Source organism: Saccopteryx bilineata, chromosome 9 (genome assembly GCF_036850765.1).
Source record: "Saccopteryx bilineata isolate mSacBil1 chromosome 9, mSacBil1_pri_phased_curated, whole genome shotgun sequence".
Taxonomy (NCBI): Eukaryota; Metazoa; Chordata; class Mammalia; order Chiroptera; family Emballonuridae; genus Saccopteryx; species Saccopteryx bilineata.
In genome coordinates this window covers 32,979,598-32,997,174 of record NC_089498.1, presented here as the reverse complement: position 1 = coordinate 32,997,174, position 17,577 = coordinate 32,979,598, and the positions used below count along the sequence as shown (strand labels likewise).

Below are 17,577 nucleotides of genomic sequence, written 5' to 3'. Positions count from 1 at the left end.
GGGTGTTCGTCCGTCCTCCCATGCAGTGTGGCGGTGGGTGTGACTTGTGTTTGCCTCCCTTCGCCTGCTCTTTAGCGCTAACATGGACGTTGTGTTCTTGGCTGTCCCCTGTTTCCATTCCCTGCTCGGGTCTGGTGGGTAAGGAGAGGGCAGAGCTCATTCCCCCAGATTTACTGGTTGCTGACAAAGCCAGCGGGGCAGGCTAGCAACAGGGGAAATAAACACCGAGTCTTAGACATATACAGTTGGAATAACCTAAGTGATACCAAAATCAAATAAAACACTTCCAGGAGAAGTGTACACCTCTCGATGTTACTGATGAGTTACAGTAAATAAACTGCCGATGCTGTTCATAGTATCTGGAAAATCGCCCCCTTCAGACCCACAGTGGCAAATATTTGACATTCAGTTTGCTTCCACTGAAACATTTATATAGTGTCTACTAGGTTCAAGTAACTCTGCTAGGGGGTGATGAATGACAGACCCTGTTTCTGGTGCATTTATATTCTAGATAAATGATAAAAAAAAAAAAGCAGGTACTATATGTAAGTTATGATGAGATACCACATTACTGGAACATTACCAATTAAGGTCCATGTGAAGGGAGTCAGAATGTAGGGTGCTCAGGGAGGCTATGTGGAGGTTACCCTAATTTACCAACCATGAACCAAGCGCATCAGATGTGTTAGGCCTTGTGCTACGTAGTGGTGACAAGGAAAGGGAGCCAGGTTTAGCAGGAGAGTCCCATACCCAGATAATTTCTGCAGAACAGGAGGGGAGTAAGAACAGAGCATTGCGGTGTCACAAAGGAGGGACCACATAAGCTACACACGGGAGAGGGGGAATTAAGGAGACGTTCCCACAGAATCTAACATTTTGCTATAGAATTAGATATGGGGTCTTGATGTGGAAGTAAATGTCTGTGGAAGAAGATAGGAGACTAATAATCCTAAAACGCTATTAATTTCAATCATTCAGTAAGAACCGAGGGTGATTCGGATTCTGGTCGGGACACCATGGAAATAAGAAGTGTAGAATATATTTTCTACCTGCAAGGAAATCACGGGTGGATGAAGACACAACAGGTATAAGCGGCTCCACAAGGCCCCCGGCGGTCGGCGCTGACCGTGTGCTCATTGGGTTCCGATGTGGGTGGTGTGGCTGCAAGTGCTCCAGCGGCTTGTCGGTGATGTCTGGTTAGTGCAGGCTGGAGGTGAGCTTTGAAGGATGGGTGTGAGGGCAAAGATTTCAAGAGAGGGCAGGAGAGCCTGGTCACCAGCACGAGGGTGGCCAGGTGAGACAGGGCCACTGAGGTGGTTGTAGTCAAGGTTTGTGAGGTAAAGAGACACAGCCTCTTTAGGATTCTTACAAGGATCTCAGAGATCACATGGTTCAGCCCCACCTTCAAGGAACCCACAGTGTGAGGCAAGGGTCCCCAAAGTTTTTACACCGGGGCCAGTTCACTGTCCCTCAGACCGTTGGAAGGCTGGACTATAAAAAAAACTATGAACAAATCCCTATGCACACTTCACATATCTTATTTTAAAGTAAAAAAACAAAACGGAAATACAATATTTAAAATAAAGAACAAGTAAATTTAAATCAACAAACTGACCAGTATCTCAATGGGAACTATGCTCCTCTCACTGACCACCAATGAAAGAGGTGCCCCTTCTGGAAGTGCAGTGGCGCCGAATAAATGGCCTCAGGGGGCTGCATGCTGCCTGCAGGCCGTAGTTTGGGGTCCTCTCGTGTGAGGGAACAGAGACAGGGAATCTCAAGAGGCATATGGCTGGTTAGGGGAAACACTAAATATGCTAATGACTTTCTTGGGTTTAGTGTTTGATTGAGACCAGGAGATACAGAATCCTAAGAGTTGAATGAAGATAAAATGTAATTAAAGTGTTCTTTCTCTATGATTTTTATATATTTTCAAAATCTGCTGTTTACTGATTAGCCTATTTCTTCTAAACCTTTGGCCGTGAACTGTCATAGCACCATTATGCCAGGTACACAGCAGGTGCTTCAGACATACTGCCTGAGCCAGAGCTTCCTGAACTTCCCTGTAAGGAAACCCCCTTGTGGGTGCACGAAAACGCCGATCGATCCTCAGTCCATCTCTAGTGGTCATGACTCAGGAGGTCCAGGGTGGGGCGTGGGGCATCCACTTCTAACAAGATTCCAGGAGACGCTGAGGCTGCTGCCCTGGGGCCCACACTGATTGGTACCATCTGAGCGAACTTTTGATTCCATGCAGGCTGACAAGTACCCTCATATAGTTTTACTCAAAACTCACCTGTTTATAATGCAACTTAAATGAAAAATAGAAAGCATAGTTCGCTAAAGTTTTCTCTCCCTGACTGTGGAATTTTCCTTTTCTAGAAAAAATGCACTTCCTCTCAGACACTAAATAGCACTACAATCACCCCTCCAGCCTGCTCAGAATCATTTTCTAGATGTTTCCATTTGGATAGTTCCCCTCAATGTGGCAGGGCCCGTACAGAACGCATTATCTTCTCCTGCACCATAGCCATCCCTCCGGGAGGGACCGACTCAAGCTAGACACCCCGGAGTCAGCCTCAGCTCCTCCCTCTCTTTCTAGTCAAACAGCTGTTCAAGTGCCCCTGATTTCGCTTCCCCAAGCTCTCTCAAGTAAGTACTCCTCTTTTCTCTGTCATCCCTGCTACCACATCACCTCTAGCTCTCCTCTCTTCTTTCCTGAATTACTGCAACACATTCCAAAGCACTCTCCACCCCAAAGCCAGTCGGAGCGAGCAGTCTAAGTGACCATCTGAGCCCGGGAGCCTCCTCAACATGCTTCGGTGGCCCTTCGGAATCTATACGATAAGCTTCAAGTTCATCAAGCTCAGAAGACGCAGTCATCATGGCCTGACATGGTTCTTCTCAGCTTGCGGTGTTGATCCTATAACACCAGCCTATGCAATTCCATCATGTTGGGCTTTCTCCTCCTCTGCACCACTGCTCCTGCTGTGCCCTCTGCCTGGGTGGTCTTCCCTACATGTGCTCCCCACCCCCCATCCTCTGGAAAACTTGTTTAGATGTTACTTCCCTTATAAAGCTTTCCACTTCTTCCCAGAGTTACCCTTTCCTCCTCTGTTAGGCCCATCTATCTATCTATCTATCTATCTATCTATCTATCTATCTATCTATCTATCTATCTATCATCTATCTATATTATGGTGAATGTTTTTCTCTTGGCTTACTTAATGACACTTAAAGAAATTTTCTCCTCACACGTCTGCCTCTGTGATTATGCTGTGAGATGCCAGGTTCATGTGTCAGGCACAGTGTGCAGTGAAAGCAAGCTCTGAATGTTGTCAAGCTTTTGACCCTAGAAGCTTTCCAACCTGTGGATGGCCCCCACGGGTGTCCATGTCCTAACCCTGGAACCTGTGAGGATGGTACCTTATGTGGCAAAAGGGACTTTAAAGAAGTGATTCTCCCTGGCCGGTTGGCTCAGTGGTAGAGCATTGGCCTGGCATGCAGGGTCCCGGGTTCAATTCCCGGCCAGGGCACACAGGAGAAGCGCCAATCTGCTTCTCCACCCCTCCCTCTCTCCTTCCTCTCTGTCTCTCTCTTCCCCTTCCACAGCCAAGGCTCCACTGGAGCAAAGTTGGCCCGGGCGCTGAGGATGGCTCTGTGGCCTCTGCCTCAGGTGCTAGAATGGCTCCAGTTGCAACACAGCGACACCCCAGATGGGCAGAGCATTGCCCCCTGGTGGGCGTGCCAGGTGGATCCTGGTCTGGCGCATGTAGGAGTCTGTCTGACTGCCTCCCCGTTTCCAGCTTCGGAAATATACAAAAAAAAAAAAAAAAAAAAAAAAAGAAGAAGTGATTCAGTGAAGGATCTTGAAATGAGATTATCCTGGATTATCTCGGTGGGTCCAAGTAATCACAGGGTCCTTACAAGAGGGAGGTGGGAAGGTCAGAGTCAGAGAGGGATGTGACAATGGAAGCAGAGAGAGGGTGAGAGGGAGAACGAGATAAGCCAAGTCATGAGCCAAGGAATGCAGGTGGCGTCTAGAAGGTGGCAAAGGCCAGGAGAAAGACTCTTCCCTAGAACTTCCAGCAGGCACCAGCCTTGCTGACACCTCGAACTTACCCCAGTGAAACTCATTTGGACTTCTGACCTCCAGGACTCTGGCATAATAAATGTGTGTTGTTTTAACCCACGGATTTTGTGGTCCTTTGCAATGGCAGCCACGGGAAACTAATCCACCTTCTTTGGAGAGTGCCCATGAGTGTCCTGGAGAGGTGAGATGCTCACCAGCCTCCCACTCCATGTTGTGCACAGTGTCACCAGCTGCCACCCTCATCCCACGCCCCGCTGCCTGCTTCCCAGGACTGCCCACCTTCCCAGCATAGCATCTGCTATCTTTGCTCTGGAAAATATTTCCATTTCAGTCCTCTGATGTGTAATGTCAACCACACCTTTCCCACAAAACCTGTCTAGTAGGAAGATGAATTTCCTTTCATGCACCAAGTGGTAAATACCAAATCAATACTGGAGAATCTTCTTTTCAGTACACGCAAGTGGTTTCCCATGCGTCAGTCCCATGGTGAGTGTTCGTTATAGTCCTCGAGGGGGGCAGGGACCCTGTCTCTGTCTTATTCCTGCTACATCCCCAACATCTGGCCCCCCGAGACACTGAGACTCCATGACCCTGTCTTGATGTAGTCCTTGGGTTAAACTCTTTGAAAATAAATTAGAGTAATTCTAAACCCTCGGGGGAAAAAAGTCACATAGCCAGTTAGTTCAGTGGCTGGCACTCTCTGTTAATATTTGAGGAATGTATAAGCCAAGGGATGGTTATGCTGGTCCCTACCCAGAAACCTGGCCTTAGGGCTGCTATTGTGGGTTGCAGAGGTTATTGGTCCAAGGGAAGAGCCTGGGCAAGGTAGGAGGGGCTGAGTCTATCTCTAGACGGCCAGGCTCTGCAAAGTAGGGTAGGGTGACCAGGCTCTGAATTTCCAGAAACGAGTGGGGAAGAGTCTTTCCTCTTTGGAGCGGCGTCCAGGGCACGCAGATGCTCATGGCTGGACCCAACCCCAGGCTCAGCTCTTGGCCTGTCATACATCCTGAAGCGTACAGGGTGGAAGGGGGAACAGTAAAGGTGGGACAAAACCAAGTCCTCAGCAGTGAGGTGTGGATGGGAATGACCTTTCCAAAACCCCAAAGAGGGGGCAGGAGCATGTTACTTAGATGAGCCTCGGCGAACCCAGCTGCAGGCTGTCTCGGGTGACCCCCATTTGCCACAGTATAAAATCAGGAAGTGGGTATTCCTGTCGTTCACCAAGCATTCTCCCAAAGCAAATAGCTTTCCTTGGGTTTCGATTTATTACCGTCTAAAATGTCATTCTCTGTATGGGTAATAAAAGATAATACGTTTTATGGGGGCTCCTTATGTTAAGGTTTTACAAAATCTGTTATTAAATGATCTGCAGAGAATCTAAATGAATCTTACTAAGTTACATGAAATAGCAAGGTGTTTTTTTTTTGTTTTTTTTTCCTTCTTTTCCCCCAAATCAAGTGTGGTTAGAAGGGCGGCACTCTGCGTGTTTTCTAATCACACAGCAGAAGGCAGTGCTTTTTGTCAGACTTCAAATTGCGTTCTGCTGTGTAATCGGCTTCACGAAGTTATATACTGATCAAAACGTCCAGAAAATTCAATTACTGACTCCAAATGATAAAAGCGCACGAGCTCGACAAGGGTTAGAGGGCGTTTCTAAAATTAGGTCCTAAATGCCTATCACTCAGAGCAATTTAAGCTTGAGGACCTTTGTCCATTGGTCCTCTGCATGTTTATACCCTCCCCCCCCCCCCCCCCGCATTCATTTCAGGAGCTTAATCAGTATTACTTTTTCCTCTGAAAAAGCGCAGTCTAAGCGGGCCGTGCCAAGCCGGATTCCCTTTCCGATGTGATCCCCTAATCAAATCTGCCACCCAGGGTTACTTTTAATCAGTACTATATGTTTTCCCTTAAAACAAATGCATTTTCATGCAAAGCTTACTTTGGGTTAGAGTTCTGGTGCTGGTAATAATTCCTGGTAGCTTTCGAGACAAAGGAGCCGCTGAGAAAGTAATGAATCAGCGAATGACACCCACCCACTCTACCCCGTGGACGGGAAAGCAATTCAAGACACGGCCTTTATGCTTGTCATTGGGCTGTACTCTTTGAAAATAAATTGAACTAATTCTAAATCATCCGAGGAAAAACCATACAAGATGGATTCCAATTATGCCTCCGCTGTTGTTCCGAAAGCAAACTCACATACCAGGATGAAGAGCAGTGCCAGTACCCAGCCATGGGTTATTCGGAAGGTTCTCCTGTCGATGCCACACCTGGCCCAGCCAGTCCTTCAGGACCCCTTCCTTCAGCACTATTTGGACAATTACACCTAATGCACTCTGATCCCCTGCCCCGTTCGCAGGAGGCATCCTTTTTTGTGATTTGGCTCCACCGTTTATTTTGTTCCTGAAATTGTCTTGGCTCTGTTGACAAGAGCTAAGCCTATTAACACCCTTGAATGCTACTCAAGCCGGGAACAGGAAGTCAGATGTTAAGACTTAACATTTGGTCTTGACCTTCCTCGGCTCAGCCCGAGACAGACAGAATGTTGATCAAGATGAGTGTGCTTTTCCTTTGGAAATTATAAAACCCACCAACACTTCCTTGAGGGCTCCTTTCCATTTTATTTTTTAAAAATAACAAACAATAGAGTTTTCTGCGTTTCCTCCCCCTCCTCTCCAGAGTCCCTTTCAAAGCAGAGGGGACTTGAACTCTACTTCCTGTTCTTCGGGAGAAAATCCAATGGCTTAGCTCCTGCCCCACGGTGTCAGACCTCAGTCCTGGGATGAGGACAAACCTCTGTGTCTCTTGCTCCTTCCTGGCTCGAACCCCAGCCTGTGGACCCGCAATGGTCCACAAGGACTCGTTCCTTGCCAGTGCAACTGGGTCCCACTCAGACCTTCTGTCACTGTAATCATCATGGCTACATTCATTGAGCACTTGCCATATGCTGAAAAGAGTGCTCAGCCTTCTGTGTGAATTCTCAGCTGGGCCTCATGACACCCCTGTGAGGTGGATAAGGTTGTTGTTCCCACTGTACAGGTGAGGATTCTGTTGCCCAAGGACACATGGCTCTTATGGGTGGAGCTGGGATTGGGACCCAAATTCTTGGTCCATAGCTTATACCCCTAATTGCTACATTCTGAGTCTCCTTGCCACCTATACAGTAGCCCAAAGCCTCTCTTTATGGTAGCCTAAAACTTCCACATGGGAACCCATTTCCAGCTCTTCACACTGGCCCTGTATGCTTTGGGCTTAGAAAGATAGGAACATTTTGGGGATCGGTCACCAGTCATGGCCGCTTCTTGAACAATCTCCACTGATTCTCTAAATGTCTGCCTTCTTCTTGGAGACCCCGTTTATTCCCACAGCTTCAGTTCTACCCACCCCTACTGATTCTGACAGCTTCAATTACCACCTGTCTCTTTTATGTCCAAAGCTCTCCTAATTCCCAGATTCACACTCTAATGGCTTGCTTGACATTTCCACCAGAATGTTTCATGAGCACTGCAAACACAGCACGTCCCAAAGTAAATGCAGTGAGTACCGCCCCAGCCAGGCACGCCCCTTCCTTGCCCTGGTTAACGGTGCCACCCTCTACCCAGGCAGCCGAACCGGAAACCCTGGTCTCCTCTCTGGTCCCCACTGATTCTCTCTTGGAAAGGAGTCTCAGATGATTCCATCCTCACTAATCCCATGGTCCCTGTCTTCATTTTGGTGACTGTCACGTCTCACTTTGACTGCTATTTTTTGAAATGAGTAGAATATAAATCTGAAGCAGTTTGGGAAGGGGTATGGAGTGCCACAGGGTGGAAAGAGGTCCTGGTTCCCAGCACCATGCCACTCGGAAAGACCAGCCAGGCCAGCACACTGTACGATGGGCCAGAACGTGCCACCATTGGCCAGCGCGAGTTTCTCAGGCTGACTTCCTCTGTGCCAAGTACTGGCCCTAGAGCACCCCGACATCATACCACTGCACCCTACAGAAGTCCCTGCACCCCACTAAGGGGCACCTCCACTTCTTCACAGATGCTGTTCCCTTTGCCTAAAATGTATTTCTTTATTTTCAAAGTTGCCAAATGCCTACCATCCTCACATGTCCATCTCAAATGTCACCTTCTCTTTGAAGCCTTTACTGAAATGCCCAGAGTAGGAAGACTGCAGAGCTCTTTACACAATCCCCTTGTAGCACGCACCACCGTGCTTCAATAAACCTGAAGGACGATTCCTGTCCTTCCACCTGCCGTGGGATGCTCAGAGGCGGAGCCATGCTTTAGTTATTCACTTCTGTTGGCTCCTGCCATAGTGAAAATAGTGTAGATTCTGAGGCCGAAATAATGAGACAAATTTCAGCTTTTCTTTGTAACAGCTGTGTGACTATGGACAAATCACAACCTCTGAGGTGTAGGTCCCTTGGTTCTGCAAAAGGATGCAGGCTTACCTTTCCTCCAGGACTTCTATGAGGGTGGAATGGGATTAGCACTGTACATCACCAATCATGTGACCTGGTACACAGACTGAACTTAGCCTGTGGAAGCTGTTGTTACAGTAAAAATCATAGAATAGTTGCTCACTAAATCCTGGACAGGTACAGGAGCTTTTATATCAAAGCAGCTAAGAATGGGGTTTCCTCAAAGTGAAATGAGAGTTATCTCTATGACCTAAGGTAGGTTGAATGGTGGTCCACAGAAAGACACATCCATGTCCTAACCCCCTGTACCTGTGAATGTGACCTTATCTGGAGTGTACAGGTGATGTATTTTGGAATGGTATACCCAAAATCTACGTAATTTCTTTGCAGATGTAACTAAGTTAGGGTCTCAAGATGAGATCATCCTGGATTTAGAGTAGAGCCACAATTTAAGGACATGCGTCCTCATAAGAGACAGAAGAGTGAAGGACACAGGTACAGAGGAGAAGGAGATATAAAGACAGAGGCAGAGACTGAAGTGATGTGGGCACAAGCCAAGGAAGTCAGGAGCCATAGAAGCTGGAAGAGGCAGGGAGCATCCTCCTCTAGCAGAGACTGAAGTGATGTGGGCATAAGCCAAGGAAGTCAGGAGCCATAGAAGCTGGAAGAGGCAGGGAGTGTCCTCCTCTAGCAGAGACTGAAGTGATGTGGGCACACGCCAAGGAAGCCAGGAGTCATAGAAGCTGGAAGAGGTAGGGAGCATCCTCCTCTAGCCCCCTCAGAGGGGGGACAGCCCTGCTGATACCTTGACCTATTTAAAAACAATTTTAAAAATTCTTTTTCCAAGTGAGAGGAGAGCAGATAGAGAGACAGACTCCTGCATGCACCCTGACTGGGATCCATCCAGCAACCCCTGTCTGGGGCTGATGCTCTGCCCATCTGGGGCCATGCTTGCAACTGAGCTATTTTTAGCACCTGAGGTGTAGGCTCTATGGAGGCATCTTCAGCGCCCAGGCTGATATGCTTAAACCAATTGAGCCATGGCTGCAGGAGAGGGAGGGAGGGGGAAAGGGAGAGGGAGAGAGAGAGAGAGAGAGAGAGAGAGAGAGAGAGAGAGAGAGAGAGCGGAGGGAGAGGGGTGGAGAAGCAGATGGGTTGCTTCTCCTGTGTGCCCTGACAGGGAATCGAAACTGGGACATCCACACACTGGGCCGACGTTCTACCATTGAGCCAACTGGTCAGGGCTGAAAGCAATTCTTGAGTTTTCCAAAATTTTTTGTCTTCTGTTTTATTGATACTCAAGGCAGTGAGTAATTGTTCAAAATAGGATCAAGTGCTGATTTGGCTAGATAACTCAACTATAAGCTTTATGAGGGAAGAGAACACACATGCCTTCCAAATGTCCCATAGTTATTTTGGGGTGAAGTGAACAAATGTAGTTGTGATTTTTATGAGAGCAAAAAAGGTTTTCATCATTTAAAAAAAAAAAAAAGAAAGAAAGAAGGAAAGAAAAGCATGTTTCTCTTAATGCCAGCTGAAATACAATCTGCCCAAATTTCATTATAGATATGAAATCAAAGGCTGTCATTTTAACACCATAAAAGTATTTTAAAAATAAACAGAATAAATGGCACCATTTAAGGAGACTGCGCTTTTCTTTTCTTTTATAAACAGTGACTCCCACAGACAGAGATCTGTTACCTAACCGGAGGCTAAGTGGTGATATCCAGCTCAGCAACCGACACAAGCGGGTGGCGGTTCTCAAACTTCTTAATTTCAGTCAACTCCAACATCAGGGAAGTTCCAGGAAAGCAGCATAAAAGAAATGGCAAAGTGATGAAATGGGAAGAAAGGAAAACTGCGAGGTGCGTTGATTAGAGTTAGGACCCTCCCAGATCCACCTACCAAGTTACCCATCCTACCTCTCTACATTGTTCACACCTGCCGTTTCCCCCCATTCTCACGACCTCCTGTAGTCCAGGGCACGAGCAACAGCCTCTGTGGTTTCCCTGAGTCTCGTCTCATCACCTCAAGAGCATTTTCATTACAATTATCTTTCTCACACTCAACCCCGATCACTTGGCTACTCTGCTCTAAGTTTTTCCATGGCTCGCCCTGACTGCCAGGACACTGAACTTTGTGTCAGAACTCTGCGGAGTGGCACTAAAGGCCCTTGGAACTCTGTCCCTCTCTGCTTGCATTTCCTGCCACGTCTACCAGGCATTCAGTATCTACCAGGAATACTTGATCACCGGCCATGGTTTCTCAAACCTGCCAGGTTCTCCCCACCTTTATGCCTTAGCAAACACTGTTCTCATTGCCTGGAACAGCCTTGATCCATGTGTTTCCAGGCAAGACCCACTCATTGTCTCAATCTCAGCACCCAGGTTACTCCTCTGTGAAGCCTGCCCTGATTAATTGGGAGGCCACTTTTCTACACTCACACTGTGCCTTACTTGTGCCCATGTTTAATGCAATGTCCGCCTCATCACAATGCACATTTGGTTCCCAGTTAGCCTGTGAGCTTCTAATGGGCTGTGTCTCTATGTACATCAATACAGTTCCTGGACATTGCGGGTGCCTAACAGGTCCTTATGATTGGCATGAATGATAGAGTATAAAGTCAGTCTTAGGAAGACTTTCTTGTGGTGATTCACAGTCCCCCAGACCAGCCAGGACCCCACCTCTTGCTGAGGTCATAATAATGAGGCGTAATGGAGATAGAGTGGCCTTGAGAATCAGAGAGCGCTAGATGCAGCCCTGTTCCACCCCTCACTACCTGTGAGGACCTGGGCCAATTACTCAAGTTCCTCTTTGTTTCCAAGACCTCCTCCAAAAATGAGACTATCCCTGTCTACCTAAAAGGGATATGATGGGCATAGCACGTAGTAAGTGCCACGAGCTGGCAGCCTGTATAGACTGGGGGCAAGTTGACCTCACTAAGCCTCAGTTTGACACCCATGAAACAGGGAGAATAAACACACCTCCCTCACAGCATTGTCATGAGGAATGAATGAGCGATACAAGCACAACATGCCATAGTGACATTTATTGAGACATATTATTACCACACCCAATATTTTCTCTTCTTGTACCAACTTGCCCCTAGTCTATACAGGCTGCCAGCTTGTACCACTTATCACTCTGGTTTATGAACTCATAAGCTGTTAGACTCACCAATGTCTTTTTATTGTCACATCCCTGACACCTGTAGTAGATGCTCACCTAACATTAGCCGAACAAACCTCTCCACTGTCCTCTATCTCTGCAAACCGTACGCATCCTGAAGGGCTCGGTATAAGCTTCTCCTCTCGTCTAGAAAGCCTTCCCTGCTTCCTGCTGAAGGGCATCATCTGCTTTTGAAAATCCACAACATCTGTGTGTCTCTAACATTTGTTTGTTTCTGGGTAAACACTTCAGCCTGAAGCCTTCAATGGTTATTGAAATTCCAACCCGGCTGAGAGATGTGGTGTGCCTGCAGAGCCGTGTCCCTGCCACAGAGCTCTCGGTCAGCCAGATGTGCACAGCTGGGGCAGGACCCTGGAACCCTAAGCCAGCACTTTTAACATCCAGGAAGAGGCCTCATGGCGATGAGAAAGGGATAATTTGACAGAGTCTGAACAAATCAAGAAAGGCTGGACATTCTTTGCCATCCAGAAATGGCCGGCCAGCGGTATTCTCACAGACATAGCATTTAAACATCCTCATGATACTCTGAGGAAAAAAAAATAAAAATGAGTCAAATCCACCAAGCACAGCTCTTTGCAGCATTGGAGATTGCTGCTGCATAAGCCAGAGGCGCCCACATTAAAAATAAATGCTTAGTCGGAGAATATTTAATGACATGGAAAATGTTTCTATTACATTGTTGAGAGGAAAAAGCAGGTTACAAAACTGTATGAATGCTTGAGATCCCATTTAAAAATGTATTTATGTATACACAATTTTTAAATAGAGTAGGAGCATTATACAGAACAAGATATTAATGGCAATTATCTCTGTACGATGTGGTCATGCCATTTTTATTTTGTTCTTTGTGTCCTTTCCTAATTTTTGAATTTTCTACAATAAATATATTATTTGGTGGTCAGGGAAATAACATATTTGATTGGTAGAACTAAAATGTAGGGGTTAAGGGGTTTGGACATGTCCACGTGATTTTGACAGGGACATGTCACAAGGTGTATGGTTCTGGATGTGGCCTCTTCCCTTTCTCTCCTCTTTCTTTGCCCCCTGGGGACCAGTGCAAACCCATGACCAGGCTTTGCTTGAAAGCAGAAAGCCATTTCTTTGAACCAAGGTGTGACACCATTAGTATTTCCAACAGGGCCATCTGGGAGGACCTCGCATTACAATAGAAAGAACATATTAAATAAAGAACACAGCTCTCGTTGGCTTTCTAAATGTCAGTGTGCAGACCTGCCATTTATATCTCAGCAAATACACGACTTCTCCAGAGAGCCAGCCCAACAGCTGGTTGAGGTGCGAACCAAGAATTCTACTAAATGTTAATTGGCACTGAGGCGTGACATGGGGGTCCTCCAAGACAGTGCTGGGAAACTTTTTCCATTTCTCTTTTCTTACTTCCTTTCATGCGGTTATCCACAAAGCATGGGGAGGGTGTGGTCAGTGAGCACAGTAGGACAGGGCTTGTTTAACTCTTTCCTGTCTAAGACACCCATTCTCCCTGTCATGTTCTGTGCTTGTAACTGCACCATGATACTTCATGTTCAGATGGAAATGAAAACCTGTAGCCGGTCAGGTATTCAAAGAACTATAAACTGGTGATCAAATATAGGAGCACTTGACTGTTTTGCCCACAAGTGCCAGGTAAAGGTCTGCCACTGGGTTTATTAGTCATTTCAACCTTTAAAATAAAATGATATGGACATGAGGAAGAAGGTGAAAAGACAACCTATGGAATGAAAGAAGATATTTGCAAATCACATATCTGATAAGAGCTTATGATCCAGAATATATAAAGAACACAGACAACTCAACAAGCAACAACAGACACACAATGCAATTAAAGTATGGGCAAAGGACTGCAGAAAAGATACACATATGGCCAGTGGGCCCATGAAAAGATGCTCAACATCAATAGTCGTTAGGGAAATGCAAATCAAAGTCACAGCGAGGTGCCACTTCACACCTAGGATGGCCTTTATAAAAAAGGAACGGGAATGTAAGTATTGGTGAGAATACAGAGAAATTAGAACCTTCAGACATTACTGGTGGGGATATGTTACTTTGCACATTCTTTCTATTGCAATGTGAGGTCCTCACAGATGCTCCTATTGGAAATATTAGTGGCTGTCATATCATACCATTGTGAAAAACTATGGCAGTTCCTTAAGCATAGAATTACCTTATGACCCAGCAATTTCAGGTATGACCCAGCTTTTTCCAGGTATATATGCAAAAGTATAGAAAACAGGTTCTCAAACAAATGCATGTACACAAATGATCATAGCAACATTATTCACAATAGCCAAAAGGTAAAAACATCCCAAATGTCCATTGATAGTTGAGTAGATAAACAAAAATGTGGTATATTCATATAATGGAATATTACTCAGTCATGAAAAGAATGAAATACTGATTCATGCTATCGTGTGGACGAAGCTTGAAAATACAATGCTAAGTGAAAGAAGCCAGACACAAAATATCACGTGAGACTCCATTTATATGCAATGTCCAGAATAGATAAATCCACAGGATACAGGTTGGTGGTTGCCAGATTTGGGAGGTGTGGGGAATGGAGAGAGCTTGTTTAATGGGTCTGGGATCTCCTTTTGGGACTAGATAGAGGTGTTAGTTGCACAGCATTTGAATGTACTAAATGCCACTGAATTGCTCACTTTAAAATGATTAATTTTATATTAGATGAATGTCCATCCAAATACAAACATACTATAAAGTGCCTGCTATATGCTGATTACAGGGGCTTAAAACAGGGTAGTCAACCTTTTTATACCTACCGCCCACTTTTGTATCTCTGTTAGTAGTAAAATTTTCTAACCACCCACCGGTTCCATAGTAATGGTGATTTATAAAGTAGAGAAGTAACTTTACTTTATAAAATTTATAAAGCAGAGTTACAGCAAGTTAAAGCATATAATAACTTACCATGTACTTTATGTCAGATTGTCACTAAGTTTGGCAGAATAAATCTTTATGAAACAACTTACTATAGTTAAATCTAATTTTTTTTATTTATACTTTGGTTGCTCCGCTATCGCCCATCATGAAAGCTGGAACACCCACTAGTGGGCGATAGGGACCAGGTTGACTACCACTGGCTTAAAAGATGAGTAAACTAGTCATGGACTCTGCCCTTACCTAGACTATAGTCCAGTGTGGGGGACAGATATCTATCACGCACATTTCCGTTAGACTGTAACTGTGAACGAGAGATGAAGGAGAGGTCCGGGGGCACTGAAAGTGCCTATGAGGAGATCAGCAAGGCTTCTCAAGACATTGATGGTGACTGAAATGTGGAGGAAGATGAGGAAATAATTTGGGTAGCAGGATGAAATGGGAGGAAGGATGCTCCTGGTAGAGAAGAGCAGATGAAAGGCGCTGTGATGGGAGTGGGGCAGATATACCACATAGCTGGAGGGGAGAGGAGGGACACTTGGTGTGAGAAGGGGTTGGGCATGCTGACCTTGCAGACCCTTGGGTGGGCTGGGGCAGGTCTCCTGACAGAAACAGGACTCCCATGGGAGTATTTTAAGGAGGAGGCTGACATAAGGTCATTCTGGCTGTAGTGTGAGCTATTTGTCTTTTTATTTTTATTTTTTGGTAACAGCTTTATTGAGATACAATTCAATAGTATAATTCACCCAGTTTAAGATTCAGTGGCTTTTAATATATTCACAGAATTAAGTAACCAACACCACAATCAATTTTAGAACATTTTGATCACTTCAGACAGAAGTCCCACGCCAACTAACAGTCACCCTGTATTCATTTCCTGAGGCTTCTTTAACCCAGCACCGCAGTGGGGTTGCTTAAAGCAGTAGACATTTATTATCTCATAGCATTTCATTCCTAAGCAATATTCCATTGTATGGATAGACCCATTTTACTTATCTATTCATCAATAGATGGATGTTTGGGTTTCTTCTGCATTTTGGCTATTATGAATAATGCTGTTATGACCATTCACATAGGCATTTTTATGTGGTCTTATATTTTCATTTCTCTTATGTACATACCTTAAAGTGAAATTTCTAGGTCACATAATTTGTCTTTTTAAGAATGTAGGTATACTAACACATCTTTTAAAAATTACTCTTCATGAGTTAGAGTATTAAAAACTGGGGTTCATGGAAAACCCAGGGGTGAACTGGGGAGATCTATTGACCCCTGAAGCTATATGTGAATTTGTGGTTCCTTGTACAATGTTCCTGGGTAGATGTTACATCGGATTCTCAACAGGGCCTGGCATGACTTGCTCGTGATTTGGGAAGCTGTACTGAGGTGGAGAGGAGAGAGAGGGAATTTGCATGTCAAGGCTCATTATGAACCAACCACAGGCACTAACTGCAATCTCTAACATGCAGACAAAGACACCGAGCTTTCAGAGCTGAAGGAACTCACAACTCCATAGCCATGTGTGGTAAGGTCAAGATTGAAGCCTCAGTCTGACCTCAGGGCAGCCAAAAATGCTCAACCTGATCTAGACTTGAGACTCGGTTCTTGGCCCGGATCTCAGCTGCTATTTCTCACCAAGGTATCTGAGGCATAGGCTCCCAAGAGAACAATGCCACTGAGGGCCTGGTGGGTCCTCCCTGCTCAGAGACGTATGGTCAGATGTGTCAATGATCAGGGCAAATTTGAGGCATTAGACTTTATCTCCGAAGCTCAGAGAGCTGGTGCTCTTGTCTGACTCAGGGAGGATATGTACCCAGAGGAAGGATAATGACAACAACAGCATCTTCAGTATAGTGACAATATTGGCTGTCATTCCCAGGGCATCTCCACTGAGTCAGGCACTAACACCCTTCATCTGAATCTTCATGGCAACATTGCGAGGTCTGCATCCATAGTATTTCTATTTCACAGCTGGGAAATCATGGGCATGGGGCTCACCGAGTGTCCTGGGAAAGCTGTGGCTTTGAGGTGCTCTTGCATCTGGAGAGTGGGACAGAGGTGTTTGGTCATCCCAATCTCTCACCTGGACCCAGGGGACCCAATTCACTCAAATCTGGGGCAAGATGGTCCAGGCTTCCTGGTCCGAAGTCTCAGCACTGAGACAAATTGGGTAGCTACCCAGTCCGCATGTCTGTGCCTGGCACGCAGCCGGTCCTCAACACCTGTTTACCGAAGGCGTGAGCTGAGCTGACAAAGGACCACAGTAACCCAACAAACTGGTCGTTTGCCTTTAAAGACTCTGCTGTGGTTATAAGAAAAGCATTGTCTGCACTTAAAAAATGTGCAGCCACATTTACAAACCTTGGAATTCTTTCTGCCTTTGTTGTTTATTTTATCTTTTTTTACAGTTTTAAGAACATCAGGTAGGTTTTTATTTATACGGTAAATCAGATGAATTATGACAATTGTGCGCCAGCCTCTGTGTGGAGCAGGATCCTGAGGTTGCATTGAGAATCAAAGGGCAACAGGGTCATGACAGATTAGTGATGTCCACTATGGGCAGACTGTGAGCCTTACTGTCCCCCCCCCCCAAACTCCTTACCTTCTACAAGTTCAAGGGTTATCTTTTTCAAACTGACCAATGATTGGCTGGCACTTTACTAAACTATCGCAAGTCCCCACCCACTAAATTTCCATAACGCAGAGCTGAGCCACACCCACTGGCACCAGCTCCATGAGTCCAAGCCATTTCAGAAATAGGTATGCTGGCTCCCGTCCATCTGATGGGAGCTGTGGAATCAGCTCCTAGACATACTTCAACCTTCTCTTCCACCTTTCTGAATCCAGTAATTCAAGGTTCTTTTGGTGTCTAAATCTTTTTTATTCTTTAAATTTCTCAGCAGTTCAGCAATGTGTCACTGCATTGTGCAGTCATAAAAATAATATTAATGTTACGTGGTGCGAGGCAATGCTCACA

At 45.7% G+C, this 17,577-nt stretch overlaps 1 protein-coding gene across 1 annotated transcript in view; it reads right to left on the bottom strand.

Annotated features, from left to right (window-relative positions):
- The window catches only part of CDH13 (cadherin 13), a 1,138,640-nt gene that overhangs the window by 178,508 nt on the left and 942,555 nt on the right, over window positions 1-17,577 (bottom strand). The window lies entirely within an intron of this gene.